We start from the raw sequence: 14,670 nt of genomic DNA on the forward strand, positions 1-14,670 counted from the left end.
TCCCAAACCGGGCTTCTCCGGGGGTTTTGGCTTGTCAGGAAATGTTCGGTGAAATCTTTTGATTAGGTGAGGAGCGTGGACATATTCAGCAGGTTCCCAGGATCTCTCTTGGGGGCCGTAGCCTTTCCAGTCAATTAGGTAAAATAGTTTAGATTTGGAGATCTTGGAGTCCAGAATGCTTTTGACTTCAAACTCGAGTTCCCCATCAACTAGGATAGGTTTTGGAGATTTAGTTAGTCGGGTTTGAGGTTGCACGGGTTTTAATAGAGAGACATGGAAGACCGGATGTATCTTCATGTGCGGGGGCAAGTCCAACTTGACCGCTACTGGGTTTACTATGGTAGTGATGGAATAGGGACCAAGGTATCTTGGGTTGAATGTGCGTGGCCCTTTTAGAGGTAGATATTTGGTGGATAACCAGACTTGATCCCCTACTCGATATTGAGGGGCTTCCTTCCGATGTTGATCTGCTCCTTTCTTGTATTGTTCTTTAGCCCTTTGAAGGTGAGAAACAGCTTCCTTAAAGGCTTGGGTGATTGTAGAATGCAGGTAGTTTACTGCTGGTGTTTCAAGATCTTGGAGGGGATCCAACTCCGAGGTTCGAGGGTGACTGCCGTACAAAAGAAAAAACGGGGTTTTCCCAGTTCCCGAATGGACAGAGTTATTGTAGGCATATTCGGCTATCCAAAGGATGTCTTTCCAAGTTTTTTCAGTTTGTTGCAGCATGCAGCGTAAATACTGTTCCAGAGTTTGATTGGTCCTCTCGGTTTGTCCGTCGGTCTGAGGGTGGTGACTGGTCGATAGTCTCACATCAATTTGAGCCGACCGACAGCAACTTCGCCAAAAATGAGAAATAAATTGACTACCTCGATCCGAAATTAGAACCGAAGGAAAACCGTGCAGTCGGACGATGTTTTCGAGAAATTCTCGGGCCAGAGTTGCTGCTGTTGGCAAGCCTTTGAGCGGAATGAAATGCGCCATCTTGGAGAATAAGTCCACGATTACTAGAATCGTATTGTATCCGGAGCATGGAGGTAGATCGGTGATGAAGTCCATAGAAAGCGTATGCCAAGGGCGAGGTGGGATGTCAATAGGGCGTAAGAGGCCTGCTGGTCTTTCCTTTTGACTCTTGTTTTGGGCGCATACTCCACAGGACATTATAAAGTCTCTGATATCTTTTTTCCAAGACGGCCACCAGAAGTAGCGCTTGATCTTTTCTGAGGTCTTGGCTATACCGGGATGTCCTTCCATTAAAGAATCGTGATAACAAGAGATTACTTCTTTCTGTAAATCTGTGCTGGGTAGGTATAATCGTTCTTGGAAATACAATAAGTTGTCCTTTACTGCAAAGTCCTTTCCTTGCAGATGCCAATTCTGTATGTCTGCTGGAGTTACAAGTTGCCTGGCTTTATCCTTAACTTCCTCTATGGATTGTGTGGCGATTACACCCAGAATTCTTTGTTCGGGAATGATTGGTACAGGTTTAGGGTTGATCAAGTGTTCTTCCACTCCCATCCGAGAAAGGGCATCAGCTTTACCGTTTTTTGTACCAGGTCGATAGGTAATTATGAAGTCAAACTCGGCAAAGAATAATGCCCAACGGAGTTGTCTAGAGGATTGGGCTTTTGCGGTTTTCAAATATTGCAGGTTTCGGTGATCCGTAATCACAGTAACGGTGTGTCGGGCCCCCAGCAGATAATGCCGCCAAGCCTTAAAGGCAGACTTGATAGCCAGAAGTTCCTTGTCAGTAATCGTGTAATTGATTTCAGGAGGCGAGAATTTGCGGGACCAAAATGCCACGGGATGCAACTGATTGGTTACCGGGTCCTTTTGTGATAGAACTGCCCCCATGGCAAGGCTTGAAGCATCAGTTTCCACGATGTAGGGGGGTTCGGGGCGAGGGTGTTTTAAGATTGGTGCAGAGATAAATTTAGTCTTCAAATCCTGGAAAGCTTTTTCCGCCTCGGTAGACCATTCAAAACGTTTGTTTTTCTTTAACAAGGCAGTAATGGGCTGGACTATTCGAGAGAATTCGGGGATAAACCTGCGGTAAAAGTTAGCGAAGCCTAACATGCTTTGCACACCTTTTACGGAGGATGGTGATGGCCATTTGAGAACTGCATCGACCTTCTTTGAATCCATACGCACTCCGCCAGGTGATAATATGAATCCCAAGAATTCAACTTCAGTCACGTTGAAAACACATTTTTCCAACTTAGCGAAAAGTTTGTGTTGACGCAATCTTTCGAGGACCATTTTCACGTGTTTCCGATGTTCAGATTCCGATGAAGAATAAACGAGGATGTTGTCAATGTAAACAACAACACACACATCTATGAGCTCTCTGAGGACATCGTTCATAAAATATTGAAAGGCGGCCGGGGCATTGCAAAGTCCGAAGGGCATGACCTGATATTCAAATAGCCCATACTTGGTGCGGAAGGCCGTCTTCCATTCATCGCCCTCTTTTACTCGTACCAAGTGGTAAGCTCCTCTAAGATCCAGCTTTGTATATATGCATGCTTTTCTGACTTGGTCCAGGAGTTCAGGGATCAAAGGTAACGGATATCTATTCTTAATGGTGATCTGGTTCAGGGAGCGATAATCTATACAAGTTCTAAGGTCTCCTTTCTTTTTTGGAACGAAGAACAAAGCTGAAGAAGCAGGGGACTTGGAAGGACGAATAAACCCATTTGCCAGGTATTGATCCAGGTATTGTCGAAGGTGAAGGTTCTCAGGCTCGGTGAGGGCATAAATTCTACTACAAGGAGGAGTAGATCCAGGTATCAGGTCTATCTGGCAGTCATAAGACCTATGATGAGGTAGAGAGTTAGCCTGATCCTTCCGGAAAACATCTTGGTATTCTAGGTATTCGGGAGGTAACTGGGGAGTCTCTGAAGAAATTGCTGCCAGTGCAACACCAGGTGGAGGGTGACAAGTAGAGACACATTCTGGAAACTGGACCGTTCTTGCTCGCCAATCGATCAGAGGATTGTGTTTCTCTAACCAAGGTATTCCTAGAATAATCTGAAACTGAGGGGCCTTGATCACATCGAACACGATCTTCTCATGGTGTCCATCTTGACTTATTAGCGTCACTTCTTGAGTGGTATGCGTTACTGGCCCGGAGGCTATCTCTGTACCATCCACCGTAGTAATGACGTCCTTTACAGCCTTGGGACAAAGAGTTAGATTCATCCTCAAAACCATTTCATGATCCACATAATTGCCGATGGCACCGCTGTCGACGTAAGCTTCAATTGCATGTAATCGATCCGGATTATCAGGGCTAATGAGGACCATAGGTATCACGAAATGCGAGGTCACGGAACTGGTTTTCACGCTCGGCAAGAGGACCTCTATTCTTGTCGGGCGAGGTCGTTTCCCTGCTCAGAGTTTGTAACTTTGGTAACTGCAGCTCCTACTGCCTTCTTAGCAGGTTTCACCGGACAGTCTCGAAGAAAGTTCCCTGAGTTTCCGCAATAGAGGCATAATTGCAACTGTTTTCTCCTTTCCCGCTCCTTTTGTGTTAGAGGACCTTTCAGACCCCCTATTTGCATGGGTTCCCCGGAGTCTACTCCTTTGGAAGGAGTTGGCGGTTTGGAAAATACTCGAGCATCAAACTTGGAACGATCGGCCTTCCTGTTCTGCAGTCTGTGATCTATTTGAACGACTAAGTCTATATAGTCCGAACAATCTTGTGGGGGATTCACTACTTGGGCTAACACATCTTTGAGCTCTCCACGTAGACCTCTATAAAACAGCGTAATCCTTTTGTCCTCAGGCCATTGAGTTTCCACTATCAGTCTGTTGAAAGACGCAATATAAGCCAAAAGGTCTTGATTACCTTGTCGCAACGAAAGAAGCTCATTGTCCAAGGCCTGCCCCTGTGAATGTCTTGCGAACAGTTTTTTCATACTGAGCTGAAAAGCTTGAAAATCATGGAGGACCTGATCATCTTGATTTACTAGAGGGATCGACCAGTCTGCCGCATTGCCACTGAGGTACGAAAGCACGAAAGCTACTTTAGCTTGATCAGTTGCAAAGGCTGCTGGCCGGCATAAGAAATGCAACCGGCACTGATTGATAAATACTGCAAACCTCTTTGGGTCACCAGAAAATCGTTCGGGCGGAGCCAGAGGTACATTCCCAGGTAGGTTGATCTGCACTGGATTCATAGAGGATGTAGAAGGAAGATTTCCCCCAGATGCGGGTAACGGGGTCTGTCCGGCTTGTGACTGGAGCAATTGTCTAGCGAGATCATCTGTTCGCTCCTTGGAAATAATCAGTTCCCTTCTTAGAGCGTTTGTTTCCTGACGGGCTGCATGCACTTCTGCCCTTAGTTCCCCAAGTAACTGGGCTAGTTGGTCGGTATCCGAGGTTTCCATAGCGCCTGGACGGTAGTTTTGTGGTAGGCTTTGCGTTCTGTAACGCTCACCTGATTCCCGTAGAGGCGCCGGTCTTGACTGGGCGTATACCGTATCTTCAAAGGTGATGTGTAACACACGGCTGGCTCTTTGGGCTGGACCTCTGTGCACTGTATGTTTGACTCGAAGGGTAAGATGTCTGCAGATAGAAAATATGGGATTAATGAACTGGGTTATTGAATGTCTCTCTCTTCTTCCCTTTCTCTTCTCCTGTAGAACCCCGAAGGTTAACGCTCTCACCTTAGGTAAGTGAACGCCGTGCTCTCCATCTGCCTCGGGGGCAGGGTGCTGTAACCAGTTTCTTCACTGGATAAGGGGAGCAGGCCTCTTGACTTCAGAGGACTGCTGTCCGTCGTTTACTGCACGAACGGTAAGTTTCGAGTAAATCTAATGTCTTTAAAGTCTTTAGTAATGATGTCTCTTGTTTTGCAGGGTTCCGGCATTGGTGGATGACGGGCTGAAGTGAGTTGAAGATGGAGCCCGTGTGATGAATAGAAGCGCCTGGAAGCACGTAAGTAAGCGCTTGTTGCCTGCTTCACGATGCGCTCTAACTGTCTTTTTATTTTGCAGGTACAAGTTCGGAGCGGCTGCAGGGTGCCGGAATACCCACTGGGTTAGATGTGGAAAGGAGTAATGGCACGTGAGTATTAAAGTTCCCCAATGTCTTTAAACGCACCTTGTTTTGTCTTTCAGATGCGGGATGCAGCGCCGAAGGCCTCCGGAGCGTGCGAAGAGTTGGTAAGCTTTTGTCTTTCAGATGCCGGAATGCAGTGTGAAGACCTCCGGAGCGCACGAAGAGTAGGTAAGCCTTTGTCTTTCAGAATGCAGCGCGAGGCGTTGGTGACAGCCGATGGCCCAGGTAAGTGAAGAGCTGTCACTGAAGACCGTAATGCTAACCTGTTCTTTCTTGTCTTTATAGGTGTTGCTGAAGACTGGATTCAGGATGGTAAGCCTTTTTCCTTAGGCCCAGGATCAGATGCAGAAGACACGATGAGCGTTCTGCTGCAGAGGATGCAGAATAACGCAAAGCAAGATTCATCCATCGGATGTGGTTTAAATAGCCTCCTGTAGTGCTTAGGTGTCTCCTTCCACAGCCACGCCTAGGTAAGAAAAGAGTTCCTGCTTTCCAGAAGAGTTCCAGTGTTCTGAACCTAGGGAGTGGCTCCTGCCCCACCCAACAGGAAAAGTAGTTCCAAACAGAAGAGGATCAGAGGCTCAACTGGCAGGCAAGTAAGCAGCATGGTCTGCTGCAAGTAAGTCCACCCAAGCAATATGAGCCCGGCGCTTCCAGCGCTGGGACTGGGCATATTTATGAGCCTGGTGCCACTGGCGCCAGGACTGGGTCCAAAAGGTCCCAATTGGGACTGGTTGGCACTCGGAACCTGGGTTATGAATCTGCTTCCAAGGGAGTTGGGAAAACCCTGACCTTTTGGAAGCAGAGATCATGACAATTTCAAAGTAATCATTAGCATTGAGATGAACATCTGAGCATGTTACAGTAATCATTTGCATTATAATTAGCACCTGAGCATTTTTTGGCAATCCTTAGCACTGGCGTGCACACCTGAGCAATTAATGGCAATCCTTAGAGTTGAGATGCACCCGAGCATTTCATGGCAAGTCTCAGCTTTGGGATGGGCACCTGAGCATTGAAAGGCAATCCTTAGCATTGAGATGGGAGCCTAAGCATTTGATGGCAATCCTTTACATTCAGATGAGCACCGGAGCATTAGATTGCAATCCTTAGCATTGAGATGCAAGCCTAAGCTTTTGATAGCAATCCTTAACATTCAGATGAGCACCTGTCATTAGATTGCAATTATAAGCATTAAGATGGGAGCCTAAGCATTTGATGGCAATCATTAACATTCAGGTGAGCACCTGAGCATTAGATTGCAATCCTTAGCATTGAGATGGGAGCCTAAGCATTTGATGGCAATCCTTAACATTCAGATGAGCACCTGAGCATTAGATTGCAATCCTTAGCATTGAGAAGCATTGAGATGGGAGCCTAAGCATTTGATGGCAATCCTTGACATTCAGATGAGCACCTGAGCATTAGATTGCAATCCTTAGCATTGAGATGGGAGCCTAAGCATTTGATGGCAATCCTTAACATTCAGATGAGCACCTGAGCATTAGATTGCAATCATTAGCATTGAGATGGGAGCCTAAGCATTTGATGGCAATCCTTGACATTCAGATGAGCACCTGAGCATTAGATTGCAATCCTTAGCATTGAGATGGGAAGCTAAGCATTTGATGGCAATCCTTAACATTCAGATGAGCACCTGAGCATTAGATTGCAATGCTTAGCATTGAAATGGAAGCCTAAGCATTTGATGGCAATCCTTAACATTCAGATGAGCACCTGAGCATTAGATTGCAATTATTAGCATTGAGATGGGAGCCTAAGCATTTGATGGCAATCCTTGACATTCAGATGAGCACCTGAGCATTAGATTGCAATCCTTAGCATTGAGATGGGAGCCTAAGCATTTGATGGCAATCCTTGACATTCAGATGAGCACCTGAGCATTAGCTTGCAATCCTTAGCATTGAGATGGGAACCTAAGCATTTGATGGCAATCCTTAACATTCAGATGAGCACCTGAGCATTAGATTGCAATCCTTAGCATTGAGATGGGAACCTAAGCATTTGATGGCAATCCTTAACATTCAGATGAACACCTGTCATTAGATTGCAATCATTAGCATTGAGATGGGAGCCTAAGCATTTGATGGCAATCCTTGACATTCAGATGAGCACCTGAGCATTAGATTGCAATCCTTAGCATTGAGATGGGAACCTAAGCATTTGATGGCAATCCTTAACATTCAGATGAGCACCTGAGCATTAGATTGCAATCATTAGCATTGAGATGGGAGCCTAAGCATTTGATGGCAATCCTTGACATTCAGATGAGCACCTGAGCATTAGATTGCAATCCTTAGCATTGAGATGGGAAGCTAAGCATTTGATGGCAATCCTTGACATTCAGATGAGCACCTGAGCATTAGATTGCAATCCTTAGCATTGAGATGGGAAGCTAAGCATTTGATGGCAATCCTTAACATTCAGATGAGCACCTGAGCATTAGATTGCAATGCTTAGCATTGAGATGGAAGCCTAAGCATTTGATGGCAATCCTTGACATTCAGATGAGCACCTGAGCATTAGATTGCAATTATTAGCATTGAGGTGGGAGCCTAAGCATTTGATGGCAATCCTTGACATTCAGATGAGCACCTGAGCATTAGATTGCAATGCTTAGCATTGAGATGGGAACCTAAGCATTTGATGGCAATCCTTGACATTCAGATGAGCACCTGAGCATTAGATTGCAATCCTTAGCATTGAGATGGGAGCCTAAGCATTTGATGGCAATCCTTAACATTCAGATGAGCACCTGAGCATTAGATTGCAATGCTTAGCAATTGGAAGAACACCTGCACAATTAATGAAAATCCCTGTCAAAGATGCCAGTACCTTGCATATGTGAATCCACGAACTTCTGATACTTTACAATGTTAATGAAATGAATACCCTGACTTTTGTGTTGTGTGTTGTGTTGGCGCGTGCACTGGTGTCAGCGACACTGGTGGTTGCCCTGGAGACGCCAGTATTACCGTGCGCTACTGAACTACCACTCCCGGGATGCACTTGTGCAGAGTAACATCAATGCGCTGAGCGTGGACAACTTCCAATCACGTGACATGTCCTGCAACGCCAGACTTGTTATGTTGAGTTCTGACCACAGAGCACTGCTTCTCAACGTATGTTCCTGCTTCCGTGAGTGGCGCTTCCTGTGTGATTATTTCCTGCTGGGTTGTTCAGTTTTTGTTCCCCGGATTCTCTTTTTCCTGATTGGACTGACTTCCCGGTGCTGAACTAGATTGTTTTTGGGTTGCCTTCTCTTCTGTACATGTTGATGCTGACGTTCTAATTCGTGTGCCCTGCATTCTCCTGGAGACCTTGGTTTCCCTATGCTTTTGTGCTCATTTTGCCAGGGAGCCTCGGAGGATAATCCTTTCACCTCACACCAGGAGCCCGGCTCATCTCCAGTAGGCATCCTCGTGCCTTTGGGAGAGGTCCCCTCGAACTGTCTCCCTGGACTTGTTGTGGCGGTCGCCCGCTATATGGGCTTTTCTGTTCATCAGGTGACATGGTGGCTTCATGCGAAGACTCCTGGGAAAGGGCCTCAGGCGAGCAAGCCTCTTTTCCCAGTGTGTTTGCTCCCGTGTGTGGGTTCTACAGGGGGGAGGGATTACTCAGGCCATAAGGTCAACCCCAGTGCCGTTAGATGTGATCCGAACTTGGTCTGTGCCGTCCTTGACGTAGGTAATTTGCTCATCTTTTGTATGTTTTTTCTTTCTCAGCTAAGGACTGCAAGTATTATTGGGCTTGCTCCAGTTGCCTATGCGCCTTTTGACTGAATCGGAGTTTTTTTTTTTTTTTTTTACTGGGGTATTCAGAGGAAAGTCTAGTGGCTTCCTGGGTCCGCCGGAAGGAAGTGATGACATTTTGATGGCAATACCTGAGAACGGGCAGAGTATGGCTAGCCTGTAAAATTGTACTACCTGGTTATTGCTAGTATAATCGAGAATAATTTCGAGGCTGATAACAGTGAATTATTCCGAGCACGTGAATCTGTAAGTCAATTGGCTGAGAACTGGGCTTCTGATGTCAACTCTGATGCGTTTTGGTGACAACATGTGACACATCCTGACGTATGATGCGGGTTCCAGAACATATTTTGGCAATAACTGGGAAATGATGGTACTCCCTGCTCATATGATGTAATTAGCTGGGAAAGGGTTAATATTAAGAAAATGCCTCTAAGCAGCTCCACACAATCACAAACTATTGGCCATGCCAATGCTTGTTTTAACCTGCCCTTTCAGCATCACTGTGCAAACCTCCCCTGTGCAGCCTTCCACGCAGCCTTCCACGCATATTTCCCTCTGATGGACCTCTAGCGTTTTCCTTCGTTGTTGGCACATTTTAATTGCAATCAATGGAGCCATCCTCGGATTTTTAGTTTTGGCTATTTGGTGGTGCTAGAGCACCACCAATAAGCCAACAAAGCTCAGGAAAAAGACCTGTGAGGAGGGACACGAAGCTTGCAAGTGATGTTTGGTTATTTATTCACCCATTGACTGCCCGTGGCCATGCTAATCCCTGTGGCCATTCCCACCCAAAACACATCCTCCAGGGACCTATCTTTCAAGCCTTACCATCAAACGTTGTGCTCGAAGTGGCTGTCAGTGTTTTTTCAAAGCCGTTTTCTGAGAGTTAATGACTTACATGCTGATTCATGGAATTATTTGCGCTGAAAAACAGGGATTTGTGCGCCATTCTGCCGGCAAATCCCTGTTTAACAAATGGAGATTTGCGGCCAGAATGGCACACAAATCCCTGTTTTTCGGCGCAAATAATTGTATGAATCAGCGTGTACATTGGAGCGGTAAACGCGCTACTGGTGTAATACAAATGTCTTAACCAAGTTTGCATACATCCACTAGATTTATAAGCACAATGTTGTTGTATAATCTTGGAGGGATGACAGGAGGCGTGGTGGCAGGCAGGATGGCTTTTATTCAACAATTAACAAACTGCCATCAACATATAAGTAGTGCAAGGCCTGAGGGCTAGGCAGGGTTGTCTAATAACAGTTCCTGGGCTGAGAGACAGGAATGTCCAACATTAGTAATGGCCCCAGGCCCAAATCTCGGAGGAGCCGGCAGGACGCATCTTGCCGCGTCCTCTGGTGCTCTCGTGATGCGCGCGAAGCGCGCGGGGGCGGTCCTAGCCACCTACGCGAGATCTCGCGAGAGTAGGAGACTCTCGCGATATCTCTACACACCTCCCTTTGATAACGAAAGAGGAGGTTCATTGCATAACATAGTCAGTGTATCTCACCGGTCTTCTGTGCTCTCTTCTCGGCCGGTCACCCTTCCCAGTGCGATCTTCCTGCTGCTCCTGTTCGGGTTCTGGCAAGGGTGATCCCGGTTCCATCTCTGTTTCTTCCCTTTCTTTGTCGTTTCTCTCGGGCTCCCGTGGATCCCTTCGCTCGTTGTCTATTCCTTCTTCGGCAGGTGTTCTCTCCGGGGTTCTTGCTCTTTCTTGTCTCTTCTAATATAGGGCTACTCTTTCCAGATTCCATGTGCGCCCGTCCTCTGTGCGGACATGATTGGTTCCCCTGAGAGTGTCTCTTGCGGTTGCTGGCACTGGCCGCACACGATGTTTGACCGGGACGGCATTTTTTTTTAGCATTATTCTATGGACAAAGCCCTTTATGTGACCCGGCTCCTCCGAGAAAAGTTTTGGGTAGTCACTCTTGACTATGGGCCCATCCCTCGCGCAGACAGACAGTACCTGGTCTTCTGTGCTGGGGTCCAATTTGATTTTGAGCTTGTCTTGGTCGTCCCATCCCAGTACTGCTGGGCCTTCGTGGCTGAAATAAACTCTGGTGGTGGTTTCTCTTCCTTTAAACTCCACCTTCCCTTTGATATATCCCAGCAGTTCAACTGACGCCCCTCCAAATACTGTGGGTTTGTGGCGTGTGGTGAGAACTTGGACCTTTTCTTTTCCGACCATTTCCTTGTATGTTCGTAGAGGTATTATGGTGAGATCCGATCCAGAGTCCGCCATAACTCTTGTTTCGCAACCGTCAATTTTGATTGTGCAATGGGGCTTTTCTCTTCTTGCCCTTGTGCTGTTTACCATGATGACTGTGGGTCTCCCCTCATCTTCTGAGGACGATTCTTGCTCCCTGGTGTGATCGGTGTTTACACTGGTGACTTTCTTGTTTCTCCACCGACATACCAACGAAAAATGGCCAATGCGTTTGCAGATTGAGCACTCCTTATCTCTAGCTGGGCACTCCCTATCGAATGCCAGGTGTTTCGTGCTGGTGCACCTGTGGCATTTCAGAGGTTCTTTCTTACCTCCTCTCCCCTCTCTTGTGTCCGGTGTATGTCTTTCTTTCTTTGAGTGAAATGTGACAGCTTGGATTTCAGCAGAACCCTGGGTTCCCGTGAGTTCTTTTCGTCTTCCCGCGGTTTCTTCAACCGCCCTGGCAATTTCGATCGCCTTCTCCAGTTGTAATTCTTTCTCCATGATGAATTTATCTTGAACTTTTCTGCTGTTGGTGTGGACTGTCAACATGTCACAGATGAGGCTCTCAGCATTGTTGCCGAAACTGCACAGCGCTGCCAGTTCTCGCAGCTTGGTGACGTAATCGTCGACCGGTTCGGATATTTCTTGTCTGCGAGTGTTAAAGCGTATTCTATGCAACACCGTGTTCTCTTTACTGGCAAATCTCTTCACTATTCTAATAACCGCCTCCTTAAAGATGTCATCGTTGTCGCCAGCCACCGGGATCGGGGTAAGACTCTCAAACACCCGCTGTCCTTCCACTCCCAGGGCATTAAGTAACATAGCCCTACGCCGTGCCGCTGAAAATCCTGCCCCTCCTAGTGCCTCTACATACGTCGTGAACAGGGGTTGCCATTGCGGCCACGGAATTGCCGGTTTACCTGGAGTTTGCAGGAAGGGGGGTGGCGGCGTCGCTCCTTGCATGTTCCCACGTGGGTTGTAGTGGTGATCCTCGTCGCCAAATTATGTTGTATAATCTTGCACAGATGACAGGAGGCGTGGTGGCAGGCAGGATGGCTTTTATTCAACAATTAACAAACTGCCATCAACATATAAGTAGTGCAAGGCCTGAGGGCTAGGCAGGGTTGCCTAATAACAGTTCCTGGGCTGAGAGACAGGAATGTCCAACATTAGTAATGGCCCCAGGCCCAAATCTCGGAGGAGCCGGCAGGACGCGTCTTGCCGCGTCCTCTGGTGCTCTCGTGATGCGCGCGAAGCGCGCGGGGCGGTCCTAGCCACCTACGCGAGATCTCGCGAGAGTAGGAGACTCTCGCGATATCTCTACAAATGTGCGTCCTTCACTGAAGACCTGTTAAAAACAAGCATTCACAAAGCCAACACTTTTGGTTTGTGTGTAGGCATTTTCCAGGGACTGCTATTATATGCTCAGGTACTTGCACCATTTCACAGCTGCTACTATCAATGGCCGGTTAATACCACTATGGCCGTGCCTTTCCCATGCCTACACAAAAGCCCAACTGTTGCCATCGCCAATGCTTGTTTCTGTAAGGATTTGTCAGGTTGATTGACATACTGCTATGATATTATATGATATGGCATGTGAAACGCGCCGATACACGTGTTACTGCTATGTTGTATTGAAGTACAGTGATTGCTCCTGGGTGCTAAATGCCAAATTCAGACTGCCAACTCATCTTCGAAAGTTCACAGAATTTGTCAGCAATGCCTGGTCTTAACATGGCACTGAAATCTTCAAGACTCTACACCAAACCAGAGCGACGCATATCCCCCAAATAGAACACTGGTAGCGTGTCGTAAAACTAGATCGTCGTAATACAGTTGCAAATGGATTGGTGGTGTATCACAGGGCACAGGGTTGGGTGTTTGTCAGGCATAGAAACACCTGCCACTTGGATAGCCATTTGCCATAAGCAGTGGCCAGCGTACAGTACCTGACGGTGATGTTGAGCACAACACTCCTTGGGGATCCGTTGTCACAGGTACCTGCAGTGGTTACCACTGTCAAACTGAACTGGTTCTCCTTGTTCTCAATCTTGACATTGTACTTGCGAATGCTCTACGGGAAGAAAAAAGCAAGTCATGGGAGATGAGGTGGATGTTCAGAATGACTTACCGTCAGAGGAACAGAAAAGCCCCTCGGGCCACCCGTCTCCTCACCTCACATCTGTTGGCAATCTACCTACCCCCTGCAATCTGATCACTGTCACCCAATGAGCCCCAAAGATTGGTCAACTCTCTTTGAGCAGAGTACGGTGGGCGTCTTGTGTGGGAAGGGAGCATGTGGTCGCAGGGAAGTCCTGAGGTCTACACTGTGATGCTGAGAACAGCAGCAGACGCAGAAGACTCAGACTCCAACGCCTCTTGCAGGACAGCATCGCCTTTGAGTTAAGCTGAGTGGATGCCATGTAGGGGGCCATCACACTACTACTTCCCAAGACATCATGGCTGAGGACGCTGCTTCTTTAGCCTTTTCCCTAACCCACCATCCAACACTTTATGTATTGTTTATTTATATAGCGCATATACACAGGTGAAGGCGGGAAGGTGACAAGGGAGTACAGTAGTCATTCTTAGGCCTTGAAGATTACGAATGATCTACACTGAGAAACGACGTGCATGAAAGGTACAGTTGAGACCAAGCTGGGAGGGGGCGATGGGGGGGCCGGGACAAGACAGACAAACTAACTGGTCCTAGTACATTTAGGTGATGCCTACGTACAGACTGAGGTGCAGAGAAGGGGGGGTGGGTGGGGCGGGCAAAGAGTCCAGTCAAGCAGCGCCCTGGGTTTCCCCCAATACTGTAGGACTGTGCTAGTTCAGTCCAGGAATATGTTGGGAGTGCTGCTTAGAAGGGTCAGAAATCCTTTCACGGGTGATGTTTAGGGGAGCAACATGCGAGCCACCCCTTTTAAGACCATGACATGGAGTGTGGGGGAAGGTGTGGTTAAGGTAGTTCCTATAATATGGGCCGGCGGTGGAGACTAACAGCCTGTCTGAAGGTGGAGGCAGTGGCAGGGCCAAAGGGCAGCGGTGGCGGACGACCCCATCTGCGCGTCCAGGAGCACCCCCTGCCACTCACTTTGGGAAGAGGCGTCCTTATCCATGTACATGGCACGCATTAATGCACTACTGGCCCAGAGCCCTCGCTGGGGGTGCCAGGGGGTCAGGACGAGGTTGCGAACAGCACATGTGCTTCCTGCTTCCGTTGTAGGGATGGGGAAACTTAATAAGCCCCGGATACGAAGTTCACGGCTGAGCCCATCAGTCGGGGGAGGTAAGTGTGTGTAGGTGTCTGCGTCTATGCAGTATCCAGGAGGGGGCGGGGCGGTGAATGCGAACGAGTAAGAATGAGTGTGTGTTAGCGGGCGGGGGCGGGGGGATCCCCGTGATCGGGGGCGCCAGTGTGGGGGAGACAGTGAGGCAAAAACGCTTAAACAGGTTTTCTTGAACTGACATGACTTTATGGGTAAGCCCAAAGTGGGTGGGTGACGTGGCGATGCTGCCCTACCAGCGGCCGAGTGTTTTCTTAATGTGGCATGACCTTATATGGGGCAATACAGCAATGCCAAAGTGGGTGTTTCTATGTAGGGGTACTGGCCT

The 14,670-nt window shown here is 47.8% G+C and overlaps 1 long non-coding RNA gene across 1 annotated transcript in view; it reads right to left on the reverse strand.

Moving 5' to 3' along the window:
* Positions 1 to 13,122, reverse strand: part of LOC138579507 (uncharacterized) — a 67,860-nt gene extending 54,738 nt beyond the window's left edge. The window contains exon 1 of the long non-coding RNA XR_011304026.1: positions 13,002 to 13,122. This is a non-coding gene — a long non-coding RNA (uncharacterized lncRNA). The remainder of the gene's footprint in view (positions 1 to 13,001) is intronic.
* Between the last annotated feature and the right edge of the window lie 1,548 nt (positions 13,123 to 14,670).

This window comes from Ambystoma mexicanum, chromosome 3p (assembly GCF_040938575.1).
Source record: "Ambystoma mexicanum isolate Mex_15411 chromosome 3p, UKY_AmexF1_1, whole genome shotgun sequence".
In the NCBI taxonomy this organism is placed as follows: Eukaryota; Metazoa; Chordata; class Amphibia; order Caudata; family Ambystomatidae; genus Ambystoma; species Ambystoma mexicanum.